The sequence below is a fragment of the Halichoerus grypus genome, chromosome 7 (genome assembly GCF_964656455.1).
Source record: "Halichoerus grypus chromosome 7, mHalGry1.hap1.1, whole genome shotgun sequence".
Classification (NCBI taxonomy): Eukaryota; Metazoa; Chordata; class Mammalia; order Carnivora; family Phocidae; genus Halichoerus; species Halichoerus grypus.
Window position 1 is genome coordinate 47,141,334 of NC_135718.1, and position 12,484 is coordinate 47,153,817.

The following is a 12,484-nucleotide window of genomic DNA, read 5'->3' on the forward strand; positions in this document are numbered from 1 at the left end:
GCCACAGATGCTGAGCTCTTTGGCCAGGCCAACTGTTGCTTGAACTTCTAAAATGCACCGTTAGAAACAGGACTCCTTCTAGAGTCTGAGGGGGCTGAACTGCCAGTGGTTCCCTGCCGTAGTGGTTTTAAAATCTGTCCACAATCTCATTTACCACTGCTGACATCAGGAGGTGGAGTCAGTCCTCTTCACCTGACTGCCGGCTGGCCTCGGCGACTCACTTCTACTTGCTAGAATGTGGCAGAAGTAAGGCCGAAGGTCTTCCTAAGCCAGGCCATAAAGGCAACCTGGCTTCCACCGGATTCTTGCTGTGATACCCAGCTGCAGTGCCATAAGGAAGCCCAGGCCACCTGAAGGCCTTCCAGCTGACAGTCCCTGCTGAGGTTCCCAACTGCCAGGCACGTGCATGAGGAGGCCGTTGGATGGACTCCAGCCCCAGCCGCCCCTGACTGCCATCACCTGAGAGGCCCGAGTGAGAACTGCCCAGCTGAGTCCCGGCAGCCCTCAGAGCCAGGAGAGGTGCTCGTAACGAATGACTGCTTTTGTTTCATGCCACTAGCTTTGAAACAAAGGTGGTTTGTTGTGCAGCTGGAGTTAACCAGAACACCCCGTGGGGCCACGTGGTAGACCCCTGACGGGCTGCCAGGTGCCCTCCCTGGGCACCTAACCTTGTGGGTCTCTAGAATCTTCAGACAACACGGCCCAGTGGGGACTCGTTACGTCTCTGCCCTCCCACCCCTTCTCCCAGAGGCCCGATGACAGCACTGCCATCTGCCCAGGCCCCCCAGGTGCAAACTGGTGTCACCCTTGATTCCTCCCTCTACCTGACTGTCCCATGCCATTTATCTCCAGCCATCTATCATTTAGCAAACTTTTGTGCAGCCCCCGACTCCGCGTCAAGCTTTGTGCAACATTTGTGCAGATGCTAGAGAGCAAGACTGACCTGGTCCCTGCTCTCAGGAAGCTTAACGGCCAAGCAAATTATTCATTACAAGTGGCACAAACGCTAATATCTTAATACCTGTGTGTCTTGATTAACATTCAGTCCTTCACGTTCTTTCAATCATGCTTTCCATGAGGAAGAGATTATTAGCTCCAGAGATGGTCAGCTTCAGTTTTCAGATGAGGAAGCCAGGGTGCCAAGAGGCTGAGTGGGGTCCCGGAAGCGATGGCAGTAGGAAGTGGGAGCACCGAGACGGAGCTTCTTTCCAACCCACCCCTCCTCCCCCGTTCCACTGCTGCTGTTTGTGAGGTCCTGAAGGTTCTCTGGAAGCAGAGGCTGAGACGGATTTCCCCGGGGCTCGTGCCTATGAGAGACAGAGCAGGGAGCGGGACTGGGCAGGGGCGGCCCCAGGCGTCTGTGCAGATCCAAGCCTGGGCCCACCCCACGGGAGCCCCCGAGCACAGGTGGCTGATACAGGAGTCCCACCGGGCTCAGAAGCTCAGGCCAGTGCATCCCCACTGTGCGCCGTTGATCCTCGGGCTGCCGAGGAGGGCGAGCTCGGCGTGCTGCCGGCTTCCTCCGCTCCTTGCCCCCAAACCTCAAATGCTCTCCTGAAGGGAGAGCCCCGGCTGCCCTCCATGGCTGCCTCCCGGTTATCGAGACAGCCTCCTGTCTGGCCCCTCTGCCCAAACCGTGTCTGGAGCCATCGTTCTAAAACACACATCCCCCTGTGAAATCTAATTCCCGTCTCCCACGGGATAGGGAGCAGCTTCCTGAGCTGAGCATCAGGCCTCCACCGTCTGCCACTGCATCAACCATCTAGGGATGTGGGCTCGAGAATCAGACAGCCTGGGCTCACACCGGGGCCCCCCGCCCACTACCTGGAAGCCTTGGGGCAGTCACTTCATGTGTTTATCTGTACATCCTCCGAAGGCTGGTGTGGGGGTCCAGTGAGGAGCTGCAGGTAGACAGGGGCACAGAGAAAGGGTAGAAATGGCCTCTTGAGCTCAGACGGGCCTCTCGGCCAGCGCGGCCATAAAGCCCACAAGGGGCTGACGTCATGTCACGGGGTCTCTGTTACCCCTAAGCTTCTGGGGGGAGAGTGAGCGGAGGGGTCACTCTCGGGCTCTCTCTGCCTGTTGAGGGACCAGAGAGGTGGGTCCCGTCACCCCTGGCAGGTGTGGATGGGGTCCCCTGAGGCAGACCTGGCAGGGTCACCAGGAGGGGCCAAGCTGGAGCAGAGAGGCGGGGAGAGGGAGAGGAGGAGTCTGCGTGACCGTGTGTATGGTGCGGGTGCTGAGGCTGGGGCCCGGGGGCCTACCCACCCTCCCGTCCTCCACCCCTGCTCCAGGCCCGTCAGGCACTGCGGTTGGGCTGCTAGGCCCAGTCCTGCCCCCGCCGGGCAGGCTGCTGTGTAGGAGGCCTTGTTTGCTGAGGACCCTGGTCCCGCCTGGCGCCAGCCTGGCCCACAAGGCTGAGCCCCTCCTCAGGGCAGTCCCCGCAAGTCGTCTCCTCCAACAAAGGACCAGTGTCCTCCACAGGGCAGGTGCTGTGCAGGCAGGAGAGCAGCCAGGCCTGCCAGGGATTCTGGGCGGTCAGATCACAGAGGAGTGACCAGGGCTGGGCCGGGCCTGGGCCGGCGGGCTCTTCGTTGTTTTTGTTGGTTTTGAACCACTGCCCCTAGGAAGGGGTCAGAGGAGGGAGGCTGGCAGAGGTCCAGGCTGGGGAGTTGAGGTACTTTTGCCAAGCTGGTGGCTAGAGGCTAGATGAGGGGCCCCCGGGAGGGGTGCGGGTTCTCTTCCCTCCCCACTGGGGGCCCAGGCCTCACCTCAAGCCCCTGGTCCCAGCTTGACCTGAGACAAGTGGAGAATGGAGTCTGCCTCCTTCAGCCACAGTTCTGTATGGCAGCTTGGGCCCTCCCCTCCCCCCAGTCCCTATTTCACTCTCAGCCAGCTCCACCAGACTGTTGAAACTCTGGCTCAGGCCCACGGCCAGACTGAGCCATCAGCTGGTCCCATAGGGCCAGCCTTCAGGCATCTGCTGCCAGCCAGTTGGCCCCGAGGGAGCTGTGCGCACCGACCCCAACTGGGGGCCACCTCTCTGAGTACAGGCTAGTCACAAGCAGGATTTGAGCCGACGGCAGGCCAGGGCTGCCAAGCATCTCAGGCCACATCAATGAAGTATCTAGAATGAGAGAAGTGAGAATCACCTTTGCTATTTGTAGCTCAGAGCTATGGGAACTGGGCTACCTACAAATATTGGAAAGAGTGCCACGGACCAAGGACAAATGAGTGGAAGTTTCAGAGAATAATAAATGAAAGCTACCGATTTCAGGACAACACGGGGCTGGAGAGAAATCTGTCAGGGATTCTGTGTATGTTATATTTTCCCCCACCAGATCTTGAGCTCCTTGGGGGTCTCATTCAATCTCAATAACTCTGCTACCATCCCAATGTCTTACTGCCTGGTGTCACTCAGCTCAGGGCAATGGCGATTAATACTTGGTGGATCCATGGGCAGGTGGATGGATGAATGTGTGGATGGTGGCAGAGGATGGATGGGGAGGGGAATGGGTGGGTGGATGGATGGGTGGGTGGGCAAACTGATGAACAGCTGACTTCACAGCCAGGGCTGGTGAGTAATAAGTGACTGAGTCCTGCACCAGAAGGAGGCCAGAAAGGAAGCCGGCATGACCTTTACCTGCACAAAACCTAGGCTTCTCCAAGATCTTTTACGGGGAATGTAAAGAGCGCTAACCATAACAGCAAAGATAGAAAATTTGGATTTCATTTTTTAAAAAACTGGACTTCATTAACATTAATGATTTCCGGACATCAAAAGACATCACTTAAGGACGGCTGGGTGGCTCAGCTGGTTAAGCATCTGACTCTTGATCTTGGCTTAGGTCTTGATCTCAGGGCCGTGAGTTCAAGCTCTGCATTGGACTCCACATTGGGCAGGGAGTCTACTTTAAAAAAATTGTTTAAAAATGAAATAAAAAATGAAGCCATAAACTGGGCAAAGATATTCATAAGACATATACCTGTATATATGTTTAGGAGTATAAAGAACTCCTACAAATCGACACAAAAAGTAAACAGCCCAGTAAACCCTGGTCAAAAGACTTGAACAGGCATTTCGCAAAACAAGGGGCATCCAAATGACCCATGAGCATATGGAAAGACACCAAACATCATTAGTCAACAGGGAAAAGCTAGTCAAAGCCCCAGGGGGGTACCATTATACACAGTTAGAATTAAAAAGTGTTGGAGAGGACGTAACGTGGCTGGAACTTTCATAGGTTGTTAGTGGCAGTGTAACTGGTACAATCACTTTAGAAAACCGTTTGGTATTAAGAAAGAAAAAAAGAAGAAGAAGAATGTAGCAGGAGGGGAAGAATGAAGGGGGGGAAATCGGAGGGGGAGAAGAACCATGAGAGACGATGGACTCTGAAAAACAAACTGAGGGTTCTAGAGGGGAGGGGGGTGGGAGGATGGGTTAGCCTGGAGATGGGTATTGAGGAGGGCACGTTCTGCATGGAGCACTGGGTGTTATGCACAAACAATGAATCATGGAACACTATATCTAAAACTAATGATGTAATGTATGGGGATTAACATAACAATAAAAAAATTAAAAAAAAACCCGTTTGGTAGTTATCTACTAAAGCTAAAGATATGCTTACCTATAATCCAGAAATTCCAGCCCTCGGTGTATCTCCAGGAGAAACCGAATATGTGAGTCTATGCAAATACTTTATAGGACTGTTCATGAAGAGCTCCAAACTGGAAACAACCCAAATGCCCATTAACAGTAAAATAGATATGTACGTTGTGGCACCTCCATATAATGGAATACCACTTAGTGAAAAAAAAGGAACAGATTACTGATGCATACAACAACATGGGTGAATCTCACAGACAGTACCTTGAGCAAGAAAAGCCAGAGTATATACTGTATGATTCCATCTATAGAAAGTACAAGACTAGGGAAAACTGATCAATGGTCAGAGACGTCAGAATAGTGCTGATTTTCAGGGGTGGGGTTGGTGGGAAGGGGGTAGTCTTCTAGAGTTCTAGAAATGCTCCATATCTTGTTCTCAGTGGTGGTGCTATGTGTAAAAGTCATCAACCTCTGCATTGATTATACTTTTGATTATAGAGTCATTATACTTTTATAGTACACTTTTATGGTATATGAAATATTTGAAAAAGTACATCTGAGTTTCCTTGTTCTGGAAGAATTGGGTGCAGGGGCATGGGAGTGGGAGGAGCCTAAAGGGAGGACCCTAAGGGAGTACTACCATGTCCCTTTCAAGGTACACAGTTCTTGGTACTCAGTATAAAACATCTCAGAGGAATTTCTTGGTAGAGGCTGGTCTTTGCCTGGGGCAGGGGGCCAGATCGGATGCCAAGGAAGGATGCACCTATGGGGAAGTCTACGGGGTGGGGTCAGTGACGACAAGGTGATGCACATCTGGGCCTTTCCTCAGCTGCTGAGGCACACAGAGGCACACAGAGGCGGCTGGGGTTTCTGTGCCTCCGTGCCCCACTGTGTGGTTTTCCGAGGGGAGGGTACCCCTCATGAGCTTCCCACCCTGGGCCTCTGGGAGGGAGGGGTCTTTGTGGTGGCAGCAGGTGCTCACCCAGCAAAATCAGAGGCCTGTTGGCCTTGAGCTACTTACTCTCCTACCCTCTCGGGGTCTCTTCTCTGTTACATGGGGAGGCTGGCTGACACCTTCCAGGGGGTTCTTATGGGAGTGCCCCAAACCACCCAGGAGGCGAGGTGGCTTGCCCGGCCCACGCCCTTCTCCCAAAGAGCAGCAAGCAGCTGGAAAGCCCGCTCCACTCTGCTGACCTCACAGAGCTGAAGTCATCTGTGCTGCTTCTCCCATGAATCAGGGACATTCACGAGACACTGACACAGGTGACTGGACAGGATGCTCCGAACACTCAGACGGAGAGCAGCCTCAGCAGGAAGCCCACGGGGCGGACCAGGAACAGGTTGAGGGCTAACCTGTCACAGGTGCTGGGAGAGGAAGCTGTAAGTAACCTCGCCTTCTTCCTCTCCCCACTGTCCCCACTCCTGCCTATCAGGAGTGCCCCGTCTTCCTCCTTAGCATCCTGCTCATCTGCTATCCCTCCCTGTTCCGCAGCCCCTGCCCTAGATCCAGGCCACAGCCACTGCCTGAGGGGCTGCAGGAGGCCCCTCCACATGCTCCAGCCTGAGCCCCTGGGTCCGTGTTCCTCAGGCTTCCAGAGTGTGCTCCCCCCACCCTGGCTTTAGCCAAGTATCCCTGATATTCGATAAGATGCACAGACCTTCGCAGTAGAGTTTAAAGAGGGTTTTGTTTTGTTTTATCTCACACGAGCTGATGCACAGATCATCAAACCTCTTCTTGTGAAATGTTTTAACCTAAAATCAAGACTTGATATTCATTGCTATGAAATTTTTCTTATTTTTTCCCCTTTGGCTCATTGTTCCAGCACCCCAAGAACTTTTCAGATCCTGATTTTTATTTAACCTTTTGACACCCTTCACCCATTTCTCCCACCTCCTACCCCTAACCTCTGGCAACTACCAATCCACCCTCTGAATCTACGAGCTTGTTTTTGTTTGCTTGTTTGTTTGTTTGTTTGTTTGAGAGTCTACATATGAGTTCATATAGTATTTGTCTTTCTCTCTTAGACTTATTTCACTTAATATAATGCCCTTGAGGTCCATCCATGTTGTCACAAATGGCAAGAGTTCCTTCTTTTTATGGCTGAGTAGTATTCCATTGTGTGTGTGTGTGTGTGTGTGTGTGTGTGTGTGTGTATCATACTTTTTAATCCATTCATCCATTGATGGATACTTAGGTTGCTTCCATATCTTGGCTATTGTAAATAATGCTGCAATGAACATAGGGTGCGTATATCTTTTTGAATTAGTGTTTTTGTTTCCTTCAGATACATACCCAGAACTGGAATTGCTGGATCATATGGGAATTCTATTTTCAATTCTTTGAGAAACCTCCATACTGTTTTCCACAGTGGCTGTACCAATTTAAATTCCCACCAACAGTGCATGAGGGTTCCCTTTTCTCCACATCCTGGCCAACACTTGTTATCTCTTGTCTTTTTGATAATAGCCATTCTAACAGGTGTAGGGTGATATTTCATTATAGTTTTGATTTGTGTTTCTCTGATGATTAATGATGTTGAGCACCTTTTCATGTGTCTGTTGGCCCTCTGTATGTGAGTTTAGAGAGCTTTGACAAATGTATATCTCTGTGTAAATAACACCCCCAATCAAGGTATAGGGCATTTCCATCACCCTGGAAAGTTCCCTTGTACCCCCTTCAAATCACCTATCTTTCTTCCAAAACAACCTCTGTTCTGACTTCCACTCCCACAGATAAGTTTTGTGGGTTCTTGAGTTTCACAAAAAATGGGACTCCATAATAATCATACAGTACATAATCCTTTATGTCTAGCTCCTTTCACCCAACATACTGTTTTCCACCCTCATCCATCTTTTGTGACTTGTTCAATAAGATTCCATTTTATGAAAATAGCTCAGTTTGTCCATTCTCCTATTGATGGACAGCTAGGCAGTTTATCGTTTTTACTGCAGGTTTTTGTTTTGTTATATATTTGCATTGCTCTTGAGGAAATACCTACAAGTTGAATTGCTCGGGTATGTAGTAGATATATGTTTATCTTTATAAGAGAGACCAAAGTTTCCCAAAGTGGTTATACCATTACAGACTCCCACCAATAATGTGCCAGAGTTCCAATTGCTCCACATCCATGCCAACATTTGATACTATTAGTCTTGTTAATTTTAGCCATAAGAGGATCTTTTTAAAAACCACATGTCCATCAGCTGATGAATGGATGAACTAAATGCAATAAATCAATACATTGGAATAGTATTCAGTAATACATAGAAATCCAGTATCAACACATGCTACAACACAGATGAATCTTTAAAATGTTATGCTAAGTGATAGAAGCCAGTCACAAATGACTATCTAGTGTATGATTTCCTTTATATGACATGCCCAGAATAGGCAAATCTATAGAGACAGAAAGTAGATTAACGCTTGCCTGGGGCTGGGGGGATGGGAGGGTCAAGGGATGATCACTAATGGGCATGGGATTTCTTTTTTGGGGATAATGAAAATGTTTTAAAATCCACTATGGTGATTCACAGCTCTGAATATACTAAAAGCCATTGAACTGCACACTTTAAATGGGTGAATTTTATGGTTTGTATCTCTGTAAACTTGCTTAAAAAACTCAACCGTATTTATTTAGCCAGTTACCTTCTGTAGCTCCCAGTGTCCTCAAGGTAGAGACCCAGATTCTCAGACCCAGGTTCCTCATCTCCCTCTTCACAGGCACGGTGGGGATTCTGCCATTTCCAGACGCACTGTATACCAGCGGGCATCTGAGTGTTTGCATATACTGTGTCTTCTTCCACATCATTTCTGACTCATTCTTGGTGGTTCAGCTCACCTGACAGCCTTCTCTTATCCCTCTTCTGTTCGTTCACTCATTCATTCAAGTAATTATTAGACACCTGTTGTATACCAAGGCTCTATTCTAGGCACGAGGGATGCAGCAGCAAACAAAATGGACTGTATCCCTCATGGAGCTTAGCTTGTGTGACTATCTGCATGAACAAATATTAATTGAGCACTTGGTAAAGGTGAAGCCTTGTGCCCAGCCCCTGCCCTGCTGGCTTCATCGACATTCCCATAGTGCCATATGATCTTCTGTTTCAACACGAACCCCCTCTGGACTTTCACAAGTTGAGGGAGAGAGGCTCGGCCTCCCTGACAGGTTGAGGACTCCATGGGGTAGGAACCTAGGACCAGCTCTCCTGACATCAGAGCAGGGATGATGCTTCTTCCATGTACATTTCCCTTCATAGCTTATAGAACCCTTATGCAGCCCTGGTCTTATCTGCCCACTCACCTGCCCTGTACTGAAAGTGGGGAGTCGGAGAAGGCAGGATGCACTACCACATTACCCAGAGCAGGTAACTGAGGCCCTGGAGAACAGTTGGATTGTACAAGCTCACACAGCTGTCTATAGAACTTTGACAGAAAGCTGGTTTCTCTCTCTCTCTCTCTCTCTCTCTGCCCTGGGAAGGTTCCTTGTGGTATAGTCAGCTCTGAAAGCCTTGGATTGGTGTCCCCACACCAGGAAGGGATTCCAGGCCCAGCCAGGATCACAGGCCAGGGGCTGGTGCTGTGGGTCACTATCTGTGGGCATTTCCATTACTCTAGCTGGGGCAGCACCTGGCAGGATTGTCAAGAGGCAGCAATGTATGGTCTGAACCTCCTTCCCTGTCCTCAGCCTGACTCAGATGGGTCACAAACACCTGAGAATGAAGTTGTCCTCTGGGCTTCCTCTTCCAGATGTGCAGTTTACAAGGGAAAGCCACAGGAGAGGAACCTGCAAGTACGCCTCCTTAATGGTGTGATTAACGCTCACATGTGGATGGTGGCCTTCACAGTGACATCTTCTTCAGGGCCTTGTGGACACTTGGCTCCTCTTTGCACTTATTCCTTCTGGTCTGTTCTGGCAGCAGCAGGGGTTGGCCTGGGTCTTCAATAAGCGGTGTGGGGTATCTGAGACCTCTATGTAACTTCCATCCTTGGATTTTTCCTGCCCGTTTCTCTTTTGTTGCCTGAGGCCAGGCACCCAAGGGCTGGTGGGATCGCCTGCCTGGGGTCCTGTCACTATCCCTGTTTCTCCTGCTGTGGCAAGAGGTAAGGGAGCTCCCATTACACCAGCAGACCCAGTGGTTCCTGGGGCTCTTACCTCCTCCAGTGGGCATTACCCCGTGGGCCCAGTGAATTAAACCCCGGGACAGAGTTTCTCCCAGCCTCCTTGCAGAGGAGAAAAGAGGAGAAAAGAAGCTTGCAGAATATGCTCTCGTTTCTCTATCTGCACAACACTAGGGGACGCAGGTGCCCTGCTCACCTTGGAGGCCACATCGATGAAGAAGCTCTGGACCTTGAGTCCTTGCACTACTCTGGAGCCCAGGGGTCTTGTTAGGATTGGCCGTGGGGGTCATGTGTGGGGAGATGGCAAGGGGTTACCCCCATCCCTCCGTTCTCCAAGCTTGTGCTCTTCTAAAATAGAAATCCAACACATCCTACAAGGAAAAGATGTATTCTCTTCATACCATTGGCTTGGTGGCCTATGGCTACATGGCATACTAGGTCCAAACAGCAGCTTCGATTATAACCACTGCTGATTATGCTCACAGATCTGGGAGTTGACTGGACCCAGCTATGCCATTCTCTCTCAGAGTCTCCTACAGCCTCAGCCAGATGGTGGCTGGGCTGGGGTCATCTTGAAGATTTCCTCACTCCCATGTCTGGTGCCCAAGCTGAAAAGACAGAGACAGGTGGGGCTGGAACAGCCAACACTCTGTGGGCATCTCTCCCTTTCTCTGTGGTGTCTCCATGTGGTCTTTCCACATGGCAGCTTCAGATAGCTGGACTTCGTCCATGGTGGCTGAAAGCTCCCAAAGCTACAAGAAACATCCCTGTTTCTCTATCTGAAATAAACTTGACCTTTTTCCTGACAGTAACCTTGATGTTGCTTGATGAGTAGAGAGCTCCCACTCCTCCCTGCTCTGAACTGCATTACGATGCATCTCCTCTGTTAACAGGACAATGACAATGAAGGGCATCCCCTCCAAATCATGTCACCTTAATTCCCAAGTTTCTTCCTAGACCACAGAACTGGTGGGGAGATATCTCAGCTTGAAGATGCACTCATGCGTGCATGAAGAAGCACACACACAAACCCCAGACTTTTGTCTGTCTGGTCTCCCACAATTCTCCCCGTCTTACCAACACTCTGATTTCCTTTGGAGGAGCTCTTTCTCATTCTACAGCTTCTGTCCTTGTGCATCAATGTGTCCAGATGCCTGAGCCCTACTGTGTAAGCCAGGGGTCCGCAAACATTTTTTTAAAGCGCCAGATAATAAATATTTTAGGTTTTGTGGGCCAAGAGGCAAAATTGAGGCTCTGATGTAAGTACTTATGTAATCATTTCAAATATGAAAACCACTGTTAGCTTACAGGCCCTAAAAATAGGAACCTGGTTGGGATTTGGCTCTGGACTCATAGTTTATGAACTCCTGGTATAAAGTAAAGGGATCCCTGAGGCACCTTCCACTAGACTCTTCCTCAGAGGTCTGTGGGGGTGGAAGTGGGGGACAGTTTTGCCTGTGACCTCAGCCTGACCAAGAACCAGATGTTCTCTAACAGGATGTGATACCAAGACAGGAAGAAAACCCCACAAGAATTCATTCACTCTTTCCCATGGCCGTGCCTGATGAGCTATGCTACTCATCCCTGCTCCCAAGCGTGTCTGGAGCGATATTCTTGTCTGTTACAAGCTCATTTTCCATTCCTCCCTCCCAGCCTCTCAATTCACCCACATCCTACCAACAAATGCCCTTTTCCTTCTCTTACGGTAATCAGAGTTGGTTTCTGTTGCTGGCACCCAAAGCTTGCTGACTTATATATACACTAGGCATCCTACTTTGTCCAGCCACAATGGAATTTTGTAAGCATGCATTCTGGATGCAGGAACTCAGAAAAGCCTAGGATGTTGGAGCCCATGATCCTCAGCCCTGGGATGGTGACTATGATCCCAAGCCCCAAGACTCTACCCAGTTTGACCTTGGAGTTTCCAAGTCCCCAGGTCCTCTCTTCTGTGGACCCCAGAGAACTCATGCTTCTTGGGGTGGGATGGTGCAGCTGTGAGGAGGGATGGCTGGCACCAGCCCTGCCCAAGTCTACATCTCTCTCAGGGCCCCTTCATAAATTTATCCTGCAGCAATTATACCCTGGTTTAGGCCAATCAAAAAGGAAGAGGTTGTCCTTGTCGGATTGTTTCTCCAGCAGCTGCAGCAGTGCCTGGCAGAGACCCAATTCAAATTAGCTTAGAGAAGAGGAGAATCACTGGCTCATATAACTGAGGAAGACATGGGTGTGACTGAGAAATAGTAGAACCAGCCTCTTTCTCTCTGACATTTTTCTCTGTTCCTCTGCATGGCTGTCCCTTCCTGCAGGCTTCCTTCTCCATGTGGCCTGAGACATGACATCCAGTTACTTCCAAACTCCCATCCTCAGAACCTGATGGCCAGGGGAAGAGTCTCTCCATTCTAGCACCAGAAAGGAAAATCCAAGGAAGGATTCTGAGTGGTGCAGCAGGGTTCTGCGCCTGTCCCCAGACCCATCATTACAGACTGGAGAGTAAGGCTGTTGTCAGTTCCCATGGAACCATGTAGCAGAAACTGGCTGTGGTAGATTGCCATTGTCTGCCTTGTAATTTCCTCCCTCTGCTCACACCTCTTGCAATATGACCTTGAAGTTCTCTGCATCAAGAGGCGGAGTGTATTTTCCCATGCCCTCAATCGGGGCTGGCCTTGTGACTTTTTTGACAAAAGGAATGAGGTAGAAGTAAGATTGTCTCGATTCTGAGCTTTAAGAAGTCTTGTGCACTTCCTCTTCATCTCTCCTAA